Raw genomic sequence first — 9,179 nt, 5'->3', positions numbered from 1 at the left:
GTGCACCCCGCAGGCGTTGTTGATATACAGCTGGACTACGGACAACGACATATGATTTCCCATATTACTCCTGGTACTATTTATGTCCTAATATTTGTAGTGGAGTGCCCTCTCCTCTGAACCTTCTCTTCTTATTTATCTTAGGTCTTAAAGGGGTACTCCCCTGGAAAACTTTGTTTAAAAAAAAATCAAAATTAACTGATGCTAGAAAGATAAACAGATTTGTAAATTACTTCTATTTAAAAAAATCTTAATCCTCCCAGTACTTATCAACTGCTATATGCTCCACATGAAGTTCTTTTCTTTTTGAATTTTCTTTCTGTCTGACCACAGTGCTCTCTGCTGACACCTCTGTCCATGTCAGGAACTGTCCGGAGCAGAAGAGGTTTGCTATTGGGATTTGCTCCTACTCTGGACAATTCCTAAAATGGACAGAGGTGTCAGCAGAGAGCACTGTGGTCAGACAGAAGGAAAATTCAAAAAGAAAAGAACTTCCTGTGGAGCATATAGCAGCTGTTAAGTACTGGAAGGATTAAGATTTTTAAATAGAAGTCATTTACAAATCTGTTACACTTTCTGGCACCAGTTGATAAAAAAAAACATTTTTTCCAGGGGAGTACCCCTTTAAGCTTAAGACTTCTCAATGACACCCAAGTGCAGGTTGACACATTGCATTGTTGTCATCAGACCTACCCCTTCTGGCAGTGCTCATAGAGTCAATGGTGGGGCAGGGATATGCTAGGCTATACTGTCCCACTGGATCTGAGAGGGTTAAACAGGATAGTGATGTCAGAACGCACCCTGAAAGAATGGAAAGATTTCATAGAAAATATGAGAGCAGAATGGCAATGCATTAGAGAGTTATTAAAATTCACCGGAAAAGATTGTAATCTGGAAGGCGTTTTGCGGAGGATATTGATTGATGGGCCGAGTGAATTAATGTTGTGGTCGATCAATGCAGAAATCAGCTCTTAGGTCATAAGTAAGATGAGTTCTGCATATCTGGAGGTGCTTCCTTCACTGCATTTGTCAAACTATTTAAGGCCATCAAGTAGTTTGGTAAATTAAATGGCCTGTTCTAACTGCATTAGTGGGGACTGCCAATTGCCTGTCCGGTCTAATAATCAGCACATACTGTACATGAGTACAAGACCCAGACAGCGGAGGACCCCCTTGCAATACCTCAGGATAAAGACCCCCCACCCCCTCCATCCTGGCAATGCATTAGCTCATCTCCTAACATATACTGTAATAGACTGTAGGAAGCTACATTTAAATGGGCACTCTCATTAAAGGGGTACTCCGGTGGAATTTATTATTTATTTATTTTTTATCAACTGGTGCCAGAAAGTTAAAACAAATTTGTAAATTACAGCAAAGTATAGTGAGAGAGAGACTGGCACTGCTGATAGTCCGGAAAGATGCAATCACTTGACAGGTGAATAACTTTGACTTGAAGTGGTGCTCAATCTTAATAGGCAATCCAAATGTTCATTGGACCATTGATGGTCTGAAGAAGCACGGAAGTGCGATACAGCTGTCACCTTCACGCGGAGGCTCCCGGCGTCCTTGCCAGAATACCTGTCTGACACTGCACCTTTGTCCTCACGCTGTCTGAATAAAGGATAAGAAGTTATGACCATGGTGAGTGCCTTCTGATTATTTCTTCAGTGAAGAAATATTAATCCTTCCAGTACTTATTAGCTGCTGAATACTACAGAGGAAATTCTTTTCTTTTTGGAACACAGAGCTCTCTGCTGACATAATGACCACAGTGCTCTCTGCTGACATCACTGTCCCTTTTAGGAACTGTCCAGAGCAGCGTATGTTTTCTCTGGGGATTTTTTCCTACTCCGGACAGTTCCTAAAATGGACAGAGATGTCAGCAGAGAGCACTGTGGTCATGAGTGTTTAGACCCTGACCGATGAAAGAATGAGGCGTGAGAGAAACAGGAAGTCACGTGATCCTCTTCCCACTCTGTGAACCTACAGACTTATGAGTCCTTCCAGATCATGTTGGAAGAGAACGCACTTCTCTCGGCTCATTCTCATGACCCATTGGAATCTGAATACGTAGATGCAGACCAATCAAAACTTTAGATATACTGTAGCTTAACAACATATCAGAATTTTTTTTAAATTTTTTTTAATTTTAATTTTTTTTACAGAGCCTATTCAAATCTATACAGTAAAAGATGAAGAATTCCTATTGGGCTGTCCTTTAAAATCAATGCTAGGGACTACACACCATTTCAAAACTTTCCATCTCAACGGCATATAAAGATTAGGCTTGTGTCCCTTGAACCCACCAAAATTTTAAATTTTTCTGTATGTAAGAGAGAAATAGTCTTACCACAAAAAATTGTTATTAATTCACATGTACAATACCAGTGATCAATGCAAAAGATCAGTGTGTGCAGTGTTATAGGTCCCTATGGGACCTATAACACTGCAAAAAAAAAAAAAAAAAAAAGTGAATAAAGATAATTTAACCCCTTCCCTATTAAAAGTTTGAATCACCCCCCTTTTCCCATAAAAAAAAAACTGTGTAAATAAAAATAAACATATGTGGTATTGCCGAGTTCGGAAATTTCCAAATTATAAAAAATATATCGTTATTTAAACCGCACGGTCAATGGCGTCCGCGCAAAAAAATTGCAAAGTCCAAAATAGTGCATTTTTGGCCACTTTTTATATCAAGAAAAAAAGAATAAAAAGCGATCAATAAGTCCGATCAATACAAAAATGGTACCGCTAAAAACTTCAGATCACGGCGCAAAAAATGAGCCCTCATACCGCCCCATACGCAGAAAAATAAAAAAGTTATAGGGGTCAGAAGATGACAATTTTAAATGTATACATTTTCCTGCATGTAGTTATGATTTTTTCCAGAAGTACGACAAAATCAAACCTATATAAGTAGGGGATCATTTTAATCGTATGGACCTATAGAATAAAGATAAGGTGTAATTTTTACCGAAAAATGTACTGTGTAGAAACAGAAGCCCCCAAAATTTACAAAATGGTGTTTTTTTTTTCAATTTTGTCTCACAATGATTTTTTTTTCCGTTTCTCTGTAGATTTTTGGGTAAAATGACTTAAGTAATTACAAAGTAGAATTGGTGGCGCAAAAAATAAGCCAGCATATGGATTTTTAGGTGCAAAATTGAAAGAGTTATGATTTTTTAAAGGTAAGGTGGAAAAAACAAACATGCAAAAACGGAAAAATGCTGAGTCCTTAAAGGGTTAAAATACAATGTTAATTAAACCGTACAGTCAATGGCGTAAATGGGAATTATACAAAAGTCCAGAATTGCTGATCTTTGGTCACTTCATGTACCAGAAAAAAATTTGTAGAGAGAATCAAAAAGGTCCTATCAAAACAAAAATGGTACCGATAAAAATTACAGATCAAAATAGGGCACTTGTAAGCACACTCATTGTTGTGCAAAAAAAATTATAATTTTTTTTTAAAGTTGTAAAATAAAACAAAATCTATATAATTGGGTATTGTTGTAATCATATGGACCTACAGAATAAAAATAATGGCCTCATTTACTAAGAGTGGAGTTTAGTTTTCTTTTTGGGGTTTTTGTTTCTGACAGGTATTTTTCCATGTTATTTACTATTTAAAAAAAAAAAAAAAAATGAAATTGTTTAGAATGTGATGAAAAATCTCCATGTCCCAAAGGGGTTAACCTGTTCTGATTAGAGTTGAGTAAGCCAATTCCGGCAAACCCGGTTTGGACCCAAACTTCGGAGAAACTGCAGCTTGTGGTTCCTTCAAACATTGCCAGGTGCTGCTTGTGCGAACTTCTCAATTCAGAGATTTATTCAGATTATGGCTTTACTGTAACATTTTGCTGGACTGAGCAAAATGTGCTCACCTGGCAAGGAACGAGTTACTTAGCAATAGTTAACTCTTTGGGGGGAAGAGGGGTATTCAGTATAGTAAGGGGTTACAGTAAAGCAGCGGACTATACATATAGCTGCTTTACTGTGACAAAAGAGCTAAGTTGTGCCAGACAGCAGCGCAACTTAACTCTTTCATTGTGGCTTGCTGCGAACTGAACACTCTGCAGAAGTTCAGTGAGTATCTCTATTAGTGATGTAGGGAATGGATACGTTTCTTCCGAAGGCAGGGGATTAATAATTCATCATTCCATTATTTGGTGAGTCCTGTTTACCTAAAAGGCCAAGCTCAGATCTTCATTTGGCTGGTTGGATAAAGCCATTATTCTCATTACTGATGGAGATAAGTGATGAGCGGCAGGGGCCACATTCGAATTTGCAATATTTCGCGAATATTCGTCCTCTGTTTGAGAAATTCGCATATTCACTATGTTCATTTTCCCGTGCGAAAATTTGTTATGAAATTTGCATAGTGTGCACGCGCAATTATATCTTTCACCTAAAAGAAGGGAGGGATCAGTGTCCAGTCTGGAAGTGCCGATATTCGCATAAATATTCGCATAAATTCGCATTTAAAAAAAAAAGAACATTCATCATTACAAATATACATCACTCTCTTGTAAATATTCGCAAAATCTCAAATTGCTGATGTTGGCGGTAAAAGTTTACATGTCAAATATTCGTGCTAATATACGCTAATGGAGATCTCCACTTCTATATAAAGGAGGGAAGTCGTTCTCGCTGTTTCATTACACTCCTTCATTACAGAAGATGTTTTCTACACTCCAGGCATTCTTTTCAACACTTAACAATTTTAAGAAGGGAATCGAAGAATGCCATCATTTCATGCTGGGAAAATTAAAGTCCATCTCCAGGCGGTCATATAAAACTATTTTCGCAGGTAATAAAAAGAAAAAATTATCAGAATGTGGATTACATTTTTTTAAGAAGCATACCAGGATTTTTTTTAAATTCCCAGTACCAGAGTGCATCCTATCAGGTAAGCATTGCTTCCGGTGCCTGCGCTAGGCCTTGTTGCTTTTGTGATTCTTTTACCCCTTAAGGACTCAAAACAATCTTTGTTTTTGCATTTTTGGTTTTTCCTCCTCATCGTCTAAAAATCATAACGTGTTCAATTTTGCACCTACAGACCCATATAAGGGCTTGTTTTTTGTATCACCAATTGTACTTTGTAATGACATTACCTATTTTATAACATACTCTGTGGCGAAATGAAAAAAAACTATTTTACAGGTGAGATCAAATTTTTCAACTTTTTAGGGCTTCCGTTTCTATGCAGTTCACTTTTCGGTAAAAATGACACTTTATCTTTATTCTGTAGGTCCATACGGATACAGGGATAACCAATTTTATGTAGGTTTTATTTATTTTACAAATTGAAAAAAATTATAACTACATGCACCAAATTTTTTTTGTTTAAAATTGTCATCTTCTGACCCCTATAACTTTTTTTTATTCTTTTGCGTATGGGGCTATATGAGGGTTTATCTTTTGCACCGTGGTCTGCAGTTTTATCGGTACCCTTTTTGTTTTGATGGGACTTTTTTATGGCTTTTTATTAATATTTTTATGGAATATCAAGTGACCAAAAATTCACTATTTTGGGCATTTTTTTATGTGTATGCCATCGACCGTGCGGTTTAGCTAACCTTATATTTTAATAGTTCAGACATTTATGCACGTGGCGGTACCACATATGATGTTTTTTTTATTAAGTTATTTTATTTTAAAAAATAGGAAAAGCGGGGTGATGTAAACTTTTATTGGGGGGGGGGCTTATTCACATGTATTTTCTTATTTATTTTTACCACTTTTAACTTTTTTTTTTAAGCCTCCTTAGGAGGCTATACTATGCAATCTTCTGATTGTAGGTGAGGACCCTCCTGCCATCCAGTAAGCTGATTGGGAAATCGCGATTCTGTCGCGATAGTCCCGATCAGCTCCGCTGAGCTGCCAGGATAGTTTCACTTTCAGTTTAGAAGCCGCAATCAACTTTTATCACGGCGTCTAAAGGGTTAATGCCGGGCATCGGCCCAATCGGTGGTGCCCGGCATTAGTCGTGGGTCCTGGCTGCCCATAGCAACCGGGACCCACAGGGTTTAACCCGTTCTCCTCTTGTGAGAATGGTTTAAACCCTGTTAGCGGGCCACACGACATACAGGTACGCTCTTAGTCCTTAACCCCTTGCATTTTTGTTTTTTCCTCCTTACCATGTGTTTGCACTGTACCTTTAGGAAATGTACAGGATATCTGTTAGGAGGTATCATGCAGGGAACCCATGTGACCCTGATTGCCCAATTGGAGGCCCCGCTAGCTAGGCCACATATAGTGTAGGGGGGAAGGAGCTGTTTAGTTTAGTTTAGTCTTGGCCTAGTCCAAGATCTGTGAGCAGAGCTCAGTGTGAGCTGCAGTGTGGAGAAGAGACCACAGGAGTGTAAGGTGATTTAAGGGATGCCTAAAATAAATCTTCAAGCAAGCGACCGTGCCATTCTGCAAGTGCTCCCCACCCAGGAGGATTTAGAGATTCCTAATAGTGAGCCTGATACCCGGTGAGTCGACAGGCCACACAGAGATAGCTCATACCCTGGCGGTGTAGCATAATTGGCCACTCAGAACCTTAGTTAGCGTGGGATGCCTCAGCATTAAGCCTAAAATCCCAAGCACAATACTACAAATCACAGCAAGTCTATTGGGCTCCCAAGGGTTACACTTCATCTCTTCTACTCTAATCTGCACTGTGAGGATTGTAACATCTACTCCTGCCTCAGTAAAGACAATTATCTGTAACCTGGCATCAGTGCATTTCTTACCCCGCCCCTGGCCCAGGAGAAGCTGTCCAATCCTCAGACCATGTAGGTTAACGGCATGACGAAGTGATACATCCAACCACCCCAAGTCACGTACCATAGTCTGTCCAACTCCCCGTGGCTGCCACAGCAGCATAGGCTATTATTATAGAATAATGCAGAGGTACTTGTGTATGTCTTGTGCTTACCTGTTTTAGCTGATGTGGCAGGCCTGGGGTTTTTCAGCCATTTCCCATGAATCCTCTGGGGATTGAGTCCCATCACTGCCATTCACCTAATGAGACTAACCTAATCACCTGGCTAGACTCCAGCCACCTGGCTAGACTCCAGCCACCAGAAGCCTAAACTGCTGAGACTCATAAGTGGGTTTGAGATCACACTGCATGCAGTTTTGATGCATTTTCTTATTCAGAGTGTGTTTTTTTAGAGAAACGTTGCCATGAGGTGAAAGTGATATGACCTATAATCACAACTGAGGTGTTTTATGTAAAAAGCTTGAGGCTATATTCGCATGTTGCTTTTTTACTGCATTTTTTTACACATTCTGGCGATTTTTCTGCAATTTGCACAATTGTTGTAAATAGCACCATGTTTACAGGGATTTGGGAAAAATTACATCAAAAACAGAAGAGCTGGAGAGAAAGTGTATAACTACTATATATCATGATCCCATAGAGATAGCAGCAGTATACAAACAAAGCTGGAGAGAAGGTTTATAACTAAAATATATCCTGATCCCGTAGAGAGAGCAGCAGCAGTATATAGACAGAGCTGGAGGGGAGATGTATAACTACTTTATATCCTGATCTCATAGAGATAGCAGCAGTATACAGATAGAGCTGGAGTGAGGTATATATATATATATATATATATATATATATATATATATATAAATATCCTGATCCCATAGAGATAGCAGCAGTATGCAGAAGTGTTGGGGACCGACCAGGGGACAGAGAGTGTGAGCCCTAAACTGACCCAAAAACTGCTCTCCCTGCCTACTTGCCCATCCACCCTAAACGGTGGATCGACAACTGGGCGCCGGTCCCTCCCTGAGCTAAAGTGCAGGGACCTGGCTACGCTTTCTCTTGTCTGTCTTGGTAACCTTCCCGCCCTACTTCCCTTGTTGTTTCTTGTCTGTATGTAAGACCCTTGTCTCTGTATGTCGTCATGTCTGCCTGTTTCTGTGTTTTACATACCCTCTTATTTTTCTGTTCTTCACTTTTTATCTATATCCCTCTATTCTTTTCAATCTGAACCTTGCCGCTTTAGCATTGATGTGGTTATTACATATTCTAAGTTGGTGTTCCTTGTTGAGTATACTGATTGCTTTGACATGATGTCCTTCCTGTCTGTTGCGCGAGTAACGGACTCCCTAGTGCTGACCGCACTTTCTGCCATGCACGGTCTTTATGACTTATTCTGTTTTTTTATCTTGCATTGAGGCCATGCTTAACACCTTGTGCCTCTGCCACTCTCATGCCTTGTTATTGTTTTTTTTGTTTATTGAAAATTAATAAAAATTTTGAATAAGAAAAAAAAATACACATTCTAATAAATAGTCGGTCACAAACCAGAAACATAACAGGAACCTAGAACTCAATAGTATAAGTTCAGAGAACACAGATCAGTGAGCAGCACAGGGGACACTATGGATCAGCGGTCATGAACAGAGGACACTATATATAGATCAGCAGACATGAACAGAGGACTCAGTCGTCATGAACAGAGGACACTATAGATCCGTGGTCGTGAACAAAGCACACTATAGATCAGTAGTAATGTACAGAACTCCAAAGATCTGAAATCTCTAATAAAAATAGAGTTCAAAACACCAGACAGGAAAACGGATAAGTCAACAGACTTTAGGAACAGACAGAAATATAGCATAATCCCCCAGAACATCCAGTAGACACAAAGTCTCCATGGACCAGAAACAGGGATCTATCGCGAATATTCGTATTCCCTATGAAAAACCTCCAGTAGACACGAAGTCCCCATGGACAGGTAATAGGGATGCCTAGATACACAGGATATATTTATAGAACACTGTTCACACTGAACACATAAAATGGACACTCCACTAGTGATGTTGCGAACATAAAATTTTCGGTTCGCAAACCGCGAATGCGAACTTACGCAAAAGTTCGCGAACTGGCGCACCGGGCGAACCGCCATTGACTTCAATGGGCAGGCGAATTTTAAAACCCACAGGGACTCTTTCTGGCCACAATAGTGATTTAAAAGTTGTTTCAAGGGGACTAATACCTGGACTGTGGCGTGCCGGAGTGGGATCCATGGCAAAACTCCCATGGAAAATTACATAGTTGATGCAGAGTCTGGTTTTAATCCATAAAGGGCATAAATCACCTAACTGGTTTGGAAGAACGTGCTTTAGCCCCCTTAGGCATCACATAGTTAGATACCCCCTTTAGACAG

At 39.6% G+C, this 9,179-nt stretch overlaps 1 protein-coding gene across 1 annotated transcript in view; it reads right to left on the bottom strand.

The window, feature by feature from the left end:
• Positions 1-1,350: 1,350 nt before the first annotated feature.
• SPATS1 (spermatogenesis associated serine rich 1) overlaps positions 1,351-9,179 on the bottom strand; it is a 70,620-nt gene continuing 62,791 nt past the window's right edge. Inside the window, exon 8 of the transcript XR_008890898.1 lies at positions 1,351-1,614. The gene's annotated coding sequence lies outside the window, so the exon portion shown is untranslated. The remainder of the gene's footprint in view (positions 1,615-9,179) is intronic.

Source organism: Hyla sarda, chromosome 3 (genome assembly GCF_029499605.1).
Source record: "Hyla sarda isolate aHylSar1 chromosome 3, aHylSar1.hap1, whole genome shotgun sequence".
In the NCBI taxonomy this organism is placed as follows: domain Eukaryota; kingdom Metazoa; phylum Chordata; class Amphibia; order Anura; family Hylidae; genus Hyla; species Hyla sarda.
This window is presented reverse-complemented; position numbering and strand designations above follow the sequence as displayed.